This window comes from Mustela nigripes, chromosome 4 (genome assembly GCF_022355385.1).
Source record: "Mustela nigripes isolate SB6536 chromosome 4, MUSNIG.SB6536, whole genome shotgun sequence".
NCBI classification, from domain to species: Eukaryota; Metazoa; Chordata; class Mammalia; order Carnivora; family Mustelidae; genus Mustela; species Mustela nigripes.
The window spans coordinates 189,041,728-189,057,496 of NC_081560.1; the positions used below are offsets into that span (position 1 = coordinate 189,041,728).

At 54.0% G+C, this 15,769-nt stretch overlaps 1 protein-coding gene across 1 annotated transcript in view; it reads left to right on the top strand.

Annotated features, from left to right (window-relative positions):
- MGMT (O-6-methylguanine-DNA methyltransferase) overlaps positions 1-15,769 on the top strand; it is a 277,476-nt gene that overhangs the window by 63,123 nt on the left and 198,584 nt on the right. The window lies entirely within an intron of this gene.

The following is a 15,769-nucleotide window of genomic DNA, read 5'->3' on the forward strand; positions in this document are numbered from 1 at the left end:
GCGGCGTCGGGGTCGCGGCCCCGCGCCCTCCCGCGGCGTCGGGGTCGCGGCCCCGCGCCCTCCCGCGGCGTCGGGGTCGCGGCCCCGCGCCCTCCCGCGGCGTCGGGGTCGCGGCCCCGCGCCCTCCCGCGGCGTCGGGGTCGTGGCCCAGAGCCCTGGGCCCCGGGGCCTCCCCTGCCGCGGCCCGTCCCGGAGGCCGCCGAGCACCTGGCGCAGCGCGGCTCGGCCGTTCGGCGGGTGCGGGCGTCCCTCCGGGAATCGCGGCGGCGGCTCCGCACCGGGGCCTTTAGTCAGGCCCCTTCGCTGTTGACAGGCCGCCCGGAGAGTTCTGCTCGGCGGCCCCAGAGCCGCGGACTCGGGAGCGCCCCGCCCGAGAGCCGGGGTCGAGGTCGGGCTGCCCGCGGGCGCGCAGCCGGGGAGCGAGGGCGGAAGAGGCCTGGGGCCCGACGTGCTCGCTCACCCTTTCCGCGGGACGCGGGCTTCCCTCCTGACAGATCCGCGCCCTATTTCTCTTAATTGTAACCACATAAAAATTTAAAGCGCCCCTTAATGTTTTGTTCTGAAATGCAGCATTTCCTCCATTCATCGATCGTGAGTTGTTGTATGAAAATTGCCGTTCTCATTATTTCTGACAGAAGAGGGGAGAAACCGCCCACTCCTGCTCAGTGTTTGTCTTAACTGGCTAATAAACACAATGCCATACAACATTAGATAAAGAAAATACATAGAAACATAAAAATTGATTTTAATGGAGCCCTGTCAGAGACCGCCATAATGAACACAGGCGCAGTAATAAATACCCTGTTTCGCCTCCAGTGTCGAGATTTTTTCCTGTAGAGCTGCACGTTACAATCAATAGGTTTTGGGTTTTTTTTTTTAGACCAAAAAAACAGGCAGACCTTTGAACTATACGCATACACTCTTCACTTTTCTATGAAAACCATCTGGCCGTGGTGTTCAGAAAATCACAGACACCAAATAATTCGTGGGAAATGTCATTTTGCCTCTTACATGTTCACTGGCACAATAAATCACAAGTTTTGTTGAGCTTTTATGCTTTAAGAAAAAAAACATCCCTTGAAGTGAATTTGGGGAAGAAAATAAAACCTAGACTTCTAGTTCAATGCCCATTATGAATGATGAGAACAGAACAAAGATGAGGCTTAATTTTGCGTTTCTGCTTTCTGAGTCGGGATTAGGTGCAGCTGTGGAGCTCTCCTCCTCCTGGCATCAGAACACACAGCCCATCTCTGTCGTGAAGACGTGCTTGTACATCAGCCCCGGAGCCGGGCTCCCTTGGTTGCCTCCAGCTTTGCTCGGCATCCCCAGGCTGTGGTGTTTGTCCTGGTGCCCTGGGCCACTGTCTGGGGCACGAGCTGCTGTGCTCCCACTCCAGGCAGAGGAGAAGGAAAGGAGACCCCCACCTCCCTTTCTGGAAGGAGCCTCTCACCTCCTCCTCTCGTGGGGCCGTACCCAGCTGAGCGGCATGGGAGGTGGTCACATGTTGGCCAGAATTAGGGGTTGTGTGTGTAAGGGAGAGGTGGGAAGTGGTTTTTAGGAGCGATCAGTCTGTTTTACACCTATGGGTAACTTTGGCAAGGGACATTTAAAAGATACAAAGCAACAAAAATTCTGTATGAAAACAGAATTAACCATTCTTACCTTATCACTTAAAAAATGGAGGTGAACGTTACATAGTGAACTTACGGAAACTGTTCTGTGCATCTTGACAGCTGTACAGCCAAATAGTCACCGACCTCGACCAGGACCTGGAGCGTCTAAACCAGCCGTTCCCTTGTGCTCCCGGTCTGTCCCACATTCTCTTGCATCTGCTCTTGTGATTTCTGTCTTGGTCAGCTTTGTTCCTGAGCTGACCAAGAACCAATTTCGTTTCTGTAAACAAAATTTTATCATCTGATCTTCTGTTTTGGATTCTCTTGCTTGACCATGTTTTAAGGGTCTCCCATGGCTCGGTGTGTTACTGAGGGGCAGTTTAGGAACGCACCACAGTTCATCAGGTCTCCTGTTGATGGACATTTGAATCTTCCAGATTGTGACTACGGTGGGTAAAACAAATTTTTGTTCAAGCCACTTTGGACACCTTTTCACGTCTCTGGAGTCCACTCCTAGATGCGGAATTTCGGGATTGCATGGCAAGCACATGTTGAGCCTCGTGAAAAGCTGCCAGAACGCTTCCCAACATTGAACCACTCTGTGTTTAACTCCAATAGAAATGGAGTTTCCTTTGGTCGGCCCGCTCACCAGCGGGTGGTAGTTTTTAGAGTTTCAGCCATTCTAGCGGGCGTGAGATGTTCTCATTGTTCTAATCTGAGCCTTCCTCGGGACTTCCTCTGCCCCCCTTCTTGACCACTCCTGCGTTTTCCTTGCGTGGGCTCTGCGTGCGTCTTCTGCCCGCGCTCGTTCTGATTAGGAGTCCTCCTCACGCTGTACTGTCCTGTGTATTTCACAGTTGGATGCTTGTTTTCGTTCTAACGTCCTCTTTTGTTGGGAAGTTCCTAACTTTGAGTAAGTACAACTTAATGTTCTTAGCCTTTTTTTGTCTTTAAGATTTGCCCAGTGTAACTTCACAAATATTTTCCTATAAATTCTACTAAAATTTGATAAGTCTGGCTTTTATGTTTAGATATATGACCCATCACCTTGAATCCCCTTATTGTGAGGTATTTTTTCTCTAGGGTTAGTTTTCCTTTGTTGGAGGAATAAAAAAATTCACCGAATCCCCTTTGTACATTTGTCAAAAATGTTGACTATAGGGGCGCCTGGGTGGCTCAGTGGGTTAAGCCGCTGCCTTCAGCTCAGGTCATGATCCCAGGGTCCGGGGATCGAGTCCCACATTGGGCTCTCTGCTCAGCGGGGAGCCTGCTTCCCTCTCTCTCTGCCTGCCTCTCTGCCTACTTGTGATTTCTCTCTGTCAAATAAATAAATAAATAAAATCTTTAAAGAAAAAAAATGTTGACTATACATGTGTGGGTCCCGTATGTCCTGATGTTGTGTGTAGTTCAAGTGACCTCCTCATCTGTTCTACAACAGAACCATGGGCATTTGGTTGTGTAGCTTTATGATAAATCTTGAATTAAGGTAGCAAGTCTTCCAATTTGGTTTCTTCCCCATAAAGATTGTTTTGGCTTCCATGTCTTTTAACTTTACTTATTAAAGAATCAAGGTGTCCAGTACTGATTGGGATTTTGTTTGGGAATTCATTGAATCTGTACTGTTTTGGGAGAGGGATGATCACTTAAAAAACCTTCCAGTATATATGCTTTATCTCCATTCAGCTTGTCTCTTTTTCAGTATTCTAATTTCCAGCATAGAGATCTTGTATATCTTTTATAATCTGATTTCCAAATATGTTGGTATTTATCATAGTTTAAAATGATTTTTTAGTTACTGCTGCTACGAAGCTGTTGGTTTTTGGTGTGTTGATCTTCTGTCCTCTTACTGAATTCTTAGTTGTAGGGATTATCTTACAGATTCCTTAGGACTTTTGCTATAAAAAATTGAGTCTGTGACTAAAGACAACTTCTCTTTGATCTTTATGCCTTTTATTTTTGTCCTTGTGCTGGCTGAAAACCGGGTGTGGGGAGTAGACGTTGTGACAGTAGACCTCCTTCCCTTGTCCCAGTGACGGGGACGGCGGAGGGGTTTCCATGGCAGGAGTCCGAGTGCTGCCACCTCTGGGCCCCACAGGTGTCCTTTCTCAGACTATGAATACTTCCTTGATCTGTTGGATTTTGTCACATGATTTTCATGCGAGTGTCACCATCGTTCTTTTCTCCTCAGACACGGTCAGACTAGTCTCGAGCGGCTGGACTAACGTCACCTAATTCGTGCTCTCTCCTACCCTCCCGTGCCAGCCCCGTAGAACTACCTTAAATTTATTTTAATACTTCTGTGTTTACGTTCAAGATGGATGTTTGTACCTTTTTTGTGCTGTGTGTCCGGACGGCTTTGGCACTCAGGTGTAGGGCCAGTAGGACTTCTTCCTCAGGTCGTGCAGGAACCCCTGTGATGCCCTCCATGTTCCTCTCACAGAAAGACTTCTGATTTGAGTTCCTTTTGTCGAGTACAATTAGGTGCTGCCCTTGCCCTCCTGAGGGGAGCTCCCAGCGTGGCTTTCTGCAGGTAGAGCCCTGTATGCTCCCCAGGCCATGTTCTCCAGCTCTGCTGATGGACAGTGTCCAAAGGGATTGTGAGCTGAGTATCCTAATGGCTCTGGGATCCTGTTCTCCTCCTCCTTGTAGAGTGCTTGTGAGTACTGGGGTCTTTATGTCCTGGAGACATACTGCTGTGTTCAGTAGCTAAATTGGAAGTTGGCCACTGATGTCTGTCTGCAGTTGCATCTCACTGAGACTTCCGTACGCGGTAGGATTCCTGTTGCGCACATCAGTCTCCCGACCTGTTCATGTGGCTTCGCACATGGATCATTGGTTTTTTTTCTATAGGTTACGTTACTCACCTTTTCCTCCCTAGAAATATTTGAATAGAGGATATCTATTTGGGAATTATCAGCTTTATTACCTCTTGCCAGTATCCTGTTTCCATCAACAACCATCTTGTTCAAGAGTAACTGGCTTGCTTTTGCAAGAACTTGACCAATGTCTCCCCAATACCATCGCCGTGTGGCTACAAAGCTTTGACCCCATCATTCCATGTAACGTCTAATGAGATGTAGAATGGAGTTTTCTAATGTGATTTGGAGGCTTGCATGGCTTTCCATAAAGGGGATTCCACTGTTTTCCTGGAAGAAGGCCTGTCCAGCTCTGCTGCGCTCGTGCTGGCGGAGGGATGGTGAGGGGTCAGGGGCGGGACGCCAGAGCTGCACGTACCTTGGCCTTCCCTGAGTGAAGGATCTCTCCTGGGTTGTTGGTGTTTTCCCCCCATGTAAATCTTTTTAGAAAAAATGCAGGATTGCAATATTGAAAAAAGCTTATATCATCCAACCAAACTGAGCAATTATAAAAATGTTTTGTATTTTGAGAACTTACTGCATGTAGGCTGCTTACTGCTTTCTAGCAGAAAGACTCCGCAGTGTTCCTGGCATCCTGCCCTCACCAGCTCTGTGTAGAGCCTGGGCAGGAGCCTGACCCTCCTTCAAGGCTATGGAGGGCTGGCCAGCGCCTCCTCTCACCAAGTTCATGGGCGAGGGTCCGGCAGCTCTGGGGCGTGCAAATGTGACCGTGGGGTCTCTGTCTAGGAGGGCGCATCCGCCCCACTGGGTGCTCTGTCCATTTTTGCTCCATTCAAAGTGTGCAGGTAGGCTGCCTCTGAGGCCTTCCTGAGGGGAGGTCGGACGCGTGACGTCCCCAATGTGTCCTCCGTTCCAGCGGGTGGCGATCGGCTTCTGCATGGATTCGTTGCTCTCGGGTTCATCGTGTCCGTGTTTTCAGTGATGCCGACTCGGGCCGGGCCTGCCTCGCTCCTGCCCAGTAATTCCCTGCCGGGCTGCCCACTGCTCCTGGCTGGGGGAGCTCTGAGGCTCCACACATCCTGAGAACCTTCCTGGGAATTCCCTGCGCCCATCCCCGACAGACTGGGAAGTCAGTGCAGACACAGGCAGCACCTGCTTACGGTCTTTCCCTCAGGAAAAGTCCTGGGAGAGGCAGGTAAAGAGACCTCCAGAAACACGCTGCGGGCAGCACACCCGGCTGTCCCCCTGCTCTTCGCGGGCCTGACTCCGGTGTGTGTCGTGTGTGCTTGCGTGTGTGCCCCTTAAGGAGTCTCCTGAGTCCCATACACAGGGCTCTGTGAGGGGACGGGGCACCTGCCAAGCTCTTCGGCTAACGAGAAACCGTCTTTTTAAAACGCAAGCCCTTGAATGCCCTGGGGAGTGCGGGCAGCCTCGTTCTTGTGCCACGCATCTGTCCAGCTGCAGATCTGAGGCCTGTGTCTGAGCTGAAGACGCCCCTCGCCAGTATCCGGCTTGGAGGGGAAGCCAGTCCGCGGTGCACAGGGATGGAGTCCCCAGACGTGGGTTCTCGGTGGCGCACACCGAGGTGGTGGTCTTGTGTTCCGACTGAAGGCTACAAAGACCAGCCTGGAAGCCAGGGCCGTTCTTTTCATCCGCAATTCCCGTGAAGAATTCTGTCCTCCCCAGGGTCCCCGGGTTTGCTCCTGGGGCCTGCAGAGTTGTCTGGGCGGCACTGAGGCCACAGTTCTCTATGTCCGTGAGGGAAACGCGGGCCACGGCCGTACCTTCCAATAAAGCCAGGGTGTCGGAATGGCGGTGGAGTGACAGACTGTGGTCCTTGCCGCCGGGACTTTTGAGTTCACAGCGTAGGTTCCCTTTGTGGCTTTGTGACCCTGCAGAGAACTGAGGGGGATAAGAAGCTCCTTCTCTGAAGGCGTTGCAGCTGCCACACCGCGGACCAGACCGCATGACTACATAGACGTGGTGCCCCATTTTGTTGTGAACTTCTCTGGTTTCTGATCTAGAAAAGAGAAAAGCAGTGCATGGCTTCAGGAGTTTGGTCTGTTTCCCTCATTTCTGTGAGATCCTGTTTCACAGTTTTGTTCTTCCCTGGCTCAGGGCAGAGGGCAGAGGCAGGCTGTCGGCAAGACACGAGCAGGTGTCGCTGGGATTTAGCATCTTTGTCTGGACCCATCTAAGAGCCATGTACGTTTTATTCCTGTCAGTTGTTTTAAAGGGTTGCAGGGAGACAGAAGTGGCTGAAACTCGGATGCCTGTGTCCGTGGGTAAGAAGCAGGCTGGCCCATTTAATTTTAAGCCCTCTGGGATCTTCTTGGAAGAAGAGAACCGTTGAATGAGTTACAAATATGTGGGTTCAAAATATGAACCAGACTGTCCCAGTAAAGGGTTTGCTCGGGAAGCGTGTGACGTTTGGACTGTAAGCACACGTGAGAGGAGAAGCAGCGAGTCGGCGACTTCAGGGAAGGGTGGCGGGTTCACGCCGCCGCCGTCCTCTGCTCTGCAGAGCAACTTCCGTTTCAGGGGCCTTGGGCTGCACCTCTGCTCTTGAAACGATGGCGGCTTTCCCAGAGAAGCTGCACTCTCGTCCCCTTTCTGCTGCCGTGGAAGGCCTTCCCCTTTTCCCTGAGGACAGGTGGCTGGTGGTGCAGTGTGGCCCTCACCGGCCTCACCCTGGCGTGCTGTCCAGTGGAATTCGGTGCCGCTGGGCGAGGGTAGGGCCTGGGCCACTGTGGCCCGTGCTGGGGTTTTCTTGAGCTGTAGCGGGGAGCTCATCTCGGACTCCAGTCCTCGGGCTCCCCCAGACCAAGCAGCAGCTCTCACCGGAAGGAGCGGCCCGCCCCAGGGCTCGGCGGGTTGCAACAGTGCTTGTGTGTGGTCCCACCCAGGACCTGGGGTCTGATGGGGGCATTTCTGATGGAAGGGGCTGGGTGCGTGGCGTCCCTGCTCCACGGCCCTCTGCCACGGTCTCTGCTGCGGATGGGCAGGCCTGGACACAGCGGGCCCCTCCTGAGTCTGGCTTGTCTCTCTCCTGCCCTGAGTCGTGAGGCCAGCTTGTGGATCTCCTTGCTGACCGCAGGCCACAGCCGTGCCCTTTTCCTGCAGCTGGTTGGCTGTGGCCTGGAAAAGCCATTCAGGGGCCTGTTCAGATGGGAGGAAGGAGGTCCAGTAAAGTCCCCTGAGAAGAACACGGGGGTTTATGACCACGTTCTAGCCTCTCGAAGGCCACTTGCATGTGCCTCTGGAATCCTCTTCCAGAACACATCGGGACCCCAGGAGCGGCATTGGGTGAGTGGGGACTTGAGACAGTCTGGGACCTGGTGAGCACACCTGCTGCTTTGGGCTTCGGGCAAGGTGGTCAGCCCCGGCGCAGCTGTGGCAAGTAGTGGTGCAGGGTGTCCAGGGAGCACTCGGGACCACTCTCCAACCCCCCACCCCCAACATGACCCTGCACAGCCATGGCTGCAGGACCTGCCTGGCTTTCCCTGGTGGCCCAACTGCCCCTCTGCTGAACAGTAGAGACCCCAAGGCCTTTTCTCTCAGCGTAAGTAATCCAGAACGGGGGCCTCTTGTAGAGACTGGAATGTTCTGCTTTCATTTGGAAATGCAGGCTCCACAGTTACTGTCGTGGGGATCAAACTGCCATGGTCTGTCCGAACAAGTGTGCTCAGGAGGGCGAACGGTCCAGCAGCTGCCCCGAGGGGGTGTGCCCTCCACCCGTCCCAGAGCAGCGGCCCTGCAGGAACACGGCTCGCTGCGACTCGGCCCCTCGCTCCACGCCAGCGTCCACCTTCTGACTGCCCACCGCTTTGTAAACACACGGCTGCAGGTAGCGAAGAACTTTGGCCTCTATTTCTCCTAGTTTGCGTTTAGATTTTGATTTCCAGAATTTGTACTGCTTGTATAGCTTTAGTATTTTCTGCTATGTAAGCCACGTGCAACTAGTGAATAATTCTCAACTTTTGTTTTGAATGTGTTCATGCTATTGAAGCTGTAAACTCTCAGAATAGACTTGGTTAAATTTATTTCCTTTAAATTGTATCAGTAATTAGATCAGCTCCTTGATACTACTGTACAAGATAGTTCTTGCATTCTGATCACTTCAGAATTTAAATTGAGTTCAAGGTTAAATGAGTTTAATTTTTGAACTGAAGCATTGTCTTGTGTCAGATTCATCCAGAATTTTTATTTCCAGTTTCAGTATCAAGTGATGGAAGTAGATCTTTTTCTGATAATCCTAAGTCAATCGGTGTTCTTAAGTCACTCATTTATTCACTGTTTCCCAAAATGTGGGTGTGCCTGCCAGACAGGCCCTGTGCACTGGGGACCTGCCCTGGGGCTATGCAGAAGCCAGTGGGACAGCCCAGCCTGTATGGAGCCGCAGGCCAGCACAGGAGACCAGCCTGGGGAGACCGTGGCTGCAGTGCGGTGTCCCTCCACAGGGGCGGGTGTGAGCATCTGAGGCTCTTGAAATGATTAAGGGGTGATGTGGGCCTGAGCCCAGGGTGCTGGCGGTATAGCGGAGTAGGACCGTGCAGGCTGGCGCGTTGTTTGAGGATCGAGCCAGTCAGGCCCGGCATCTGACCGGGTGGGGATAAGAGCGTGGCGGAACGCGGAGCATGGGGGCTGGAGGTCATTGGGTGTTGTTGAAATTGCTCTGGGGCATCTGTCCTCTCTGTGGCAGACCCAGGTGGTGGGGGGACAAGTTTTCAGGCTGTGAAATGCACATGCCTTGGTGCCTTGGGCTTCTGAGCCCACATGCTGCACCTGACTCCTCTCCAGCTTCGACGTTTGGAGAGGCCTGCTCACCTGGCTCCGGCCGTGTCGGGCGCAGAAATGGCTTCGGGCAAAAGTGAACCCAACGGTGGCTGTCCCGTGTCTCTGTGATCCATGGGGGTCTCCCAGCAGGGACAGAACCACCGTGGATTGGCCTTCATGTCAACTCTCCCACGTTCTAGATTAATCGTTGGAGGGAGGGGTGGGCAGGGGGAAGAGAGAGTTCCCCGGAGATGCGTTCATCTCTTCTGAGAGCCCTGCGGCCCTCTTCTGTTGGGGGCGTCTCTTCTGGTTCCTTGTCGACAGGGCCACGCTGTGGCAGCAGCTCCTCTTCCGCTGCAGAGTCCTGGCGTCCTGCTGTTCCGCGTCCATGCTGATGGCTCAGACCAGGTTTTCTCTAGTGTCACTGTTTCCCAGAACCCCTTGTCTGGGAGGCCTTTCCGTGCCACGTCCCTCTTTGGTCTTCTGTCTGATCCGCGTACGTGCACTAGCGGATCCTCTTCTAAATACAGGGGCGTGCGCGCTGGGAGAGGCACCTGCAGGCGCCCGGAGGAGCGCGGCCCCGGGCTGGCGTTCAGCCTTTGCCGCTCACTGGCCGAGCGCACGTGCCCGGCGGGGATCAGAGTTCTCCACGGTGGTCATTCCTGCTGGAGTCCATGTTGCTCTTAGAGCTGCTCTTTCTGTGCCTTCTGGAAAGCTGGCCTCCTGGACATCGTGGGTCAGCACCGGTGAGACATAGACGTGTCTCCGCAGCTCCCGTCACGTGACGCTGGGACTCGAGCGCTCGGCACTTGGGGGACTTGGAGCTCGGCTCCGCGCAGAGGTCCGCACCCGGGACCGCCGTCGCGTGGGGCTGGCGCACAGCCGGGGGGAGCGTGGGAGGCCGCAGGCCTCGTTCTGAGGCGGCCCAATCGGGCGCAGCCGCTGGGCCAGGGGCTCCCGGGGGAGAACGTGCACCTTGGAGCCACTTCCCTGCCGGCTGTTTACAAAGGCAGCAAGCGGAAGCCGAGCAGGCCTGCGGGTGTGTCCGGCTGGGAGGACGCGGTGCGGCCGGCTGTCTTCGCCCGCTCGTCTGCGGAGCAGAGAACCGTCTGGGGGCCGTGTGCTCGCGTAGCGCGTGTGCGTGTGTGCGCGTGTGCGCCCGCGTACGTGTGAGTGGATTCTGCAGGCTTCTGTTCTGCTTTAACATTGCTTCCTCTCAAAGTGCCCCTAGATATAGGGGAGGTTGCTCTTCTGAGTTACAAGATACCTCACGTCTCCTCCTGCAGATAGTTTTTTTTCTTTCCTAAAAATCATCTGGAAAAGCACCTAGTTTCTGATCTTTATTTCACCCGGTTCAAGGCTGTGTTAGGAAGAGTGATTGTGTAACTGAGCACTGCTTTTATTAAAAAGAACTGGCCGCTTATTTCCTTCAAAGTTCCCGGTGCGTTTAAATCTTCTCTAGGTAAACAACTTTTATTGAAAATAATATTTTGAGACTGACACCTTTCTCCCCACAAGTGGTGCTGGGAGCCTCCTGTTGTCTGCTGGTCCTGCTCACAGCAACTCCAGGCGGCCGTGGGGCGTGTGCAGAGCTGGGGCTGGGACAGCTGGCGCGGGGACCAGAGAGAGGGGCCAGGCTCGCCCCCGTGACCTGCCCTTTCCTTTGCGTTTCGGGAGGTGATAGTGGGTAGACACAGGGGTCCAGCCTGGACACGGTGCACTGATGGGGGCTGGCACTGTGCGGTGTGACGGCATTACTTGCTCGGACCAGTTAAACCTCACGTGAGCAGGTAGTCTTGTGGGAATATTCTACCACTCCTGCTCTGCCTGCTCAGGAAAACAGGGAAGCTTGGTGGAGGTTTTTGCTCCGGTGCCCATCCTGTCTTTCTCCGCTTGGCTCAGCAAGGTTCTGTATGTCGGCTTCCATCAGTTTGCATATACGCATAAAATCCTTTTCAAGGAATTGAATACATGCTATTTCCACCAAATAGTAATAAAGGTTTCCCCAGGCAAATGGTTAGGATTCTGACAGATAGGCATTAATACATTCTGAATGTTTCTCTGTAGGTTACTCTAGCAATTTTCTAAACCCAGAGATGGGCAGAACTCTAAGGGACTTTGGGCAGCGTCCAGGCTATCCCTGTTACTCTTCTAACAAACCGAAATCCAGGAGTTAGATGCCGCGCCTGGGCCGCCGTGCTGCCTGGCGGGGGAACCACACCTGCTCTCGGGGGAGGACTTAGAGGCAGCCTGGCACCCAGCAGCCTCTCTCCTTGGTGGGTGCTATGCGAAGGAGCAAAGAACTTGCTCTGGAGCAGCTCGCATCTGGGAATGCCCTGCCCTTGCTGCTGGCAGTGGGGTCCTGAGGTGCTCTCAGAGCTTTCCAAGGCTTTCGGGTCCCTCCTACGGGTCTCTGAGGGAGAGCTGCGAACTGGTCGTGGCAGTGCCAGGGCGGACAGACAGCCACAGAGGGCAAATGCAGGAAGCAGCGAGGCTGGTGAGGGGCTGGCCTGGGCGCAGTCAGAGCGTTTGTGTGGGGCCGCAGGGGTCCCCCCGAGAACACGCAGCGCTGCCAGGGGGCAGGGCGGCCGCAGCAGTGGTGTCTCCATGCAGGGGCCACAGAAGGCTGTGTGGCCAAGTATGTTGCTCCCCCTTATATTTGCCAGAACGGTTCTGTTTTAAAAAAGAGGAAATTGTCGCTGCTTGACTTTTTCTTAGGATTCCTTTATTAAATTGGCAAAACCTGTTGAAAAAATAAATGTGTGTTCATCACGTCAGCGTGCGGACGTCTGAGTGTCCTCTGTCTGGTTGCTGCTGGTGTCCCTCGCCCGTCTCGTTCAGTTCTTCCCCAGCCCGCCTTCCCTCCATCAGCTCGGCTCCGGGATCCCTTCGTGGGGTGCAAGGTTTTTCCTGCCCAACGGATGATGCGCTGTTGACCTAGCACTGTCCACTGTAGAGTGCTTTCTGGAGAGAAAGTAGATGACTTCATAGTTGTGTTTTTAGCCCTAATACCTGAAGGCCAAAGGCATGTTCAGGATACCTGGAATTCCTGAATCTAAAATCGAAGCAATAACATCTTCGGAAGCAGCCGTCGCCTTTTGCATTTATTATTATGAAACCATGTAAGTGACTTCAGCAGAAGACACGTTAACATTTTTTTTCTCTTTTTACTTTTTGACAAATGAGGTCTAAGGAAATTAGTTTGCTTGCGTGAAAAGTTCTGTGTTTGCAAACTTGAACCATTTTGCTGGTTAAGCAGTCTAGAGATGACAACTTTTTTGTCAAAGTATGACTTTGGTGTTGTGTTAAAAAGACTGACGGCCGCTGCCGGAAGCCCCGAGGAGAGGTCCGTTTTGAAGGACGGTTGCTCACTTCAGCCTAAGGCACTATGGGGATTGTTGGAATTGACAGAACTAAAATATGTATGATCTTCTTTTAAAAATCTGTTTTCAGTTTATTTCCCTGATACGCAGCAGCAGAGGTATAAACTAGAGAGGATTGTCATTTCGTCCAGATTGAAGCAGGGCTGGGCGGGCGGCTCGCCTCCGATGACCGCGGAGTCACGGGCCCCAGCTGGGGAAGGGGAGGAAGTCCCCTTTCGTGCCTGTGTCACCAACAGTGAGTTTTGACCCAAATATACCCTTCTGGGGTCAAAGAGCCCGTGAAGTGTACTGTCTGACGCACCTCGGCGGCGTCTGGCTCGGGGGCATGAAGTGCGCTTGCAGAGCGCCCTCCGCTCCCGAAGGGCTTCCAGACCCGGACTCTGTCTCCTCCGACCCCAGGCTGGGCACGTGCTGTTCTGCCTTATGTCCTTGTGACCGCACACCGCTCAGTACCCAGAGGTGCTAGCTTCCCCCCGGCCCAGAGCCACGTGTCTGGAGACCTTGTCCCCCGACGGACGTCTAATGAAGCTGCCTGGGCTGGGAGGGCAGGTGGGCTGCAGGGCTCCCTGGGCCACGGGGTGGGGGCGCCCCCTCGGGAGCAGGGCGGCTGCAGACCCAGCATGGCCACGGTGTGCTGAGAAGCTGGGGGACTTCGAAGAAGTGTAAAGTTTTCTGCAACTGTGGGTACATACTGGTTAAAAACAGGACTCGGGCCCACAGAAACAGCCCGAATGAGGCAGAGAAATGAGGGCGTGGAAAGGGTGCTGGGTCAGCCATCCAGCTCGTGTCCAGTCACCGCCCTCTGTGATGGCCCTGGACGCCGAGGAGGTGGAGGAGGCTTACCAGGTAAGGGCAGAAGGACACACGAGGCGGCCAGGTGCCCTGCCGGCTGCAGCCCCGAGGGATGGCGGGCCCCGGGCCCCTGCTGCTGCTTCGAGAGCCCCCATGCTGGCAATCCAAGTGCACACCAGATCCACCTAGAACTTTTTGACTTCTGCACAGTTTCCAGCACCGTTATTGCACACAGACTTTAAATCTCTATGAAGTTGTGAGATACTCTGCCCTGGAACTGATGCTTCTCTTTCCATCTGTTATGGGCTGACATTGGGTTCAGCGATTAAAAAAACCAAAATATCAAATGAGGCCCAGAGCACCTGTAGCTGATACATTAATGTGCCTTAGAGGACCCGGAGGGAGCTCTGCCCCTGCCTGCCTGCAAGCGCAGCCTGTGCTCCTCCCGGGAGCCCTCTGTCGGTCTATCCGTCTCGAGGAGGAGCTGCTTTCTGAGCCACAGAGCACGGGCAGCCTACGTGCTCTCAGCCCTGGCTTGGAGTCCGGGCACTTTGTTGAAGTGGTGCTTCTAGTTCTGTCAGGGGGGGTGGGGGTGGGTATTCTGTTTTACCGTCATGAAGTCAGGATAAGGAGAAACAACGAGCAAGTTCTTTTGTATCAAAAAGTTACCAAGTGCTTGAAGGTCCTCTGGTGGGTCAGCACGTCAGGAGCGAAAGGCCAGTGTGTAGCCAGTGGAGCCACAGACTGATCAGCTTGGTGTGTGTCCGGGGCAGCTCCTGGAGGACGAGTGGGCTCCCCCTGCAAGAAGTGGGCCTTGGCCGTGGGACTCACCGTGCCCTGGGCTGCTGGCCACGTAAACTTTGCAGGGGCTTTGGGTGGGCTTCTCCATCCCCTCACCAAGAAGCGGGTTTGTGCCTGGTGGTCCTCCTCTCCAGGGTGGGTTTGGCTGCAGGACACAGGCCCACACCCTCCAGGAGCTTGGGGCCCGGCTAGGCCACCCAGCAGTGGTGTGGGCCCAGTGTTGCTGTAAGACCCTCAGGTATGGCCTCGCTCGCCACCCCTGCCCCCTCCATGTGCTGTGCTTGCTGGTGTGCAGGAGCCCCCCGAGCCCATAGGTTCCCATAGGTGGGCTGTGAGGAAGGCAGCGCAGTCCCTTGCACAGGGGAGAGGTGAGGGGTGGGAGAACCAGGGTGCACCCTCCTGCGCCCGCTGGGGGCTCATCCCCGTGAGTGGCGGGGGCTGTGGCTGCGCGCTGCCAAGGAGCTTGGCCCACACTACATCCCCGAGGCAGTTTCCTCCTTGTGGAGAGCTCGGAGTCCTCAGCAAGCCTCCTGGTTAGTTGGGAGAGGCATGGCCCCCCGTGGGTGGACCGCCTTGGCCGTGACCCCCGGCACTCGGGGGCTGCTGGTGGAGGGCGAGGGGCTCGCTGCTGCCGTCCAGAGGAGGACGCAGGGTGGACGCAGAAACCGAGGCCTCGTGGTCTCCCAGAAAACTACTCTTTCAGCGTTTGCGCACGTATAGAACCTCTTAGCGCTTTCCCTAGCTTTTTCATTAATGTATGTAAAAATATTAAAAGCCCTTGTATATTACATTAAAAAGTATGTCAGCTGCTCTGCTTTTTTCTATTTATTAAAACTTTTCAAGCAGTAAAAACATTTTACTTGTTAATGAGGGAATGTGGGAAAATTAATGACATAGAGCTCGGATCCACCAAGATGTCTCGTCCTAACCATGCGCAGCCGGCCCGCTCCCCACCGCACGCAGTTTAATTTCCGGGACAGGGTTCAGTAAGCAAATGCAAATAGACTTAATGATTTGCATCAGTAGATCATTTCTCAGTTTAATATCCTCTGGTATTTTGGGTCAAGGACTCTTTCTTTGGGAGGCTGGTACAATTTCTGGAGCTAAAATTATTAATATCAGCAATGATACATTATATTCAAGTGAATGGAGATTAATGTAACATTTTCACAAAGTCAGATTTGCACATTTCTCTGTTCGCTGTGGTTCAAGGAAGCTACCTAAGGAGGTGGACTGACGGACAGGTCGTCTCCCAGCTGGGGGGCGCTTGTCGTCTGGTTCACCCGGTGCGGGGAAGCGTGCGGGCCCACGGGGCACACAGCACGTTTCAGTCCAGTCCGTTCAACAAAGAAATGAAACTGGAGGTCGGTTCAGCAAACACTCCTTGGCGTTTCTGTGTCGGGCCTGCAGTGGATTGGTGCTAGAACGATAAAGACGCGGACCTGTCCTCAAGGAGCTGTGTCGGGGAAGACCGCACACGTGCGGCGCGGAGGACAGATACAAAAGGCACGAAGGAAGGAATGGGAGCTCAGGGGCCAGAGCACTAAGGGCAGCGGATCTCCGTGTTGGTTCGCACCAAGGGTCTCCC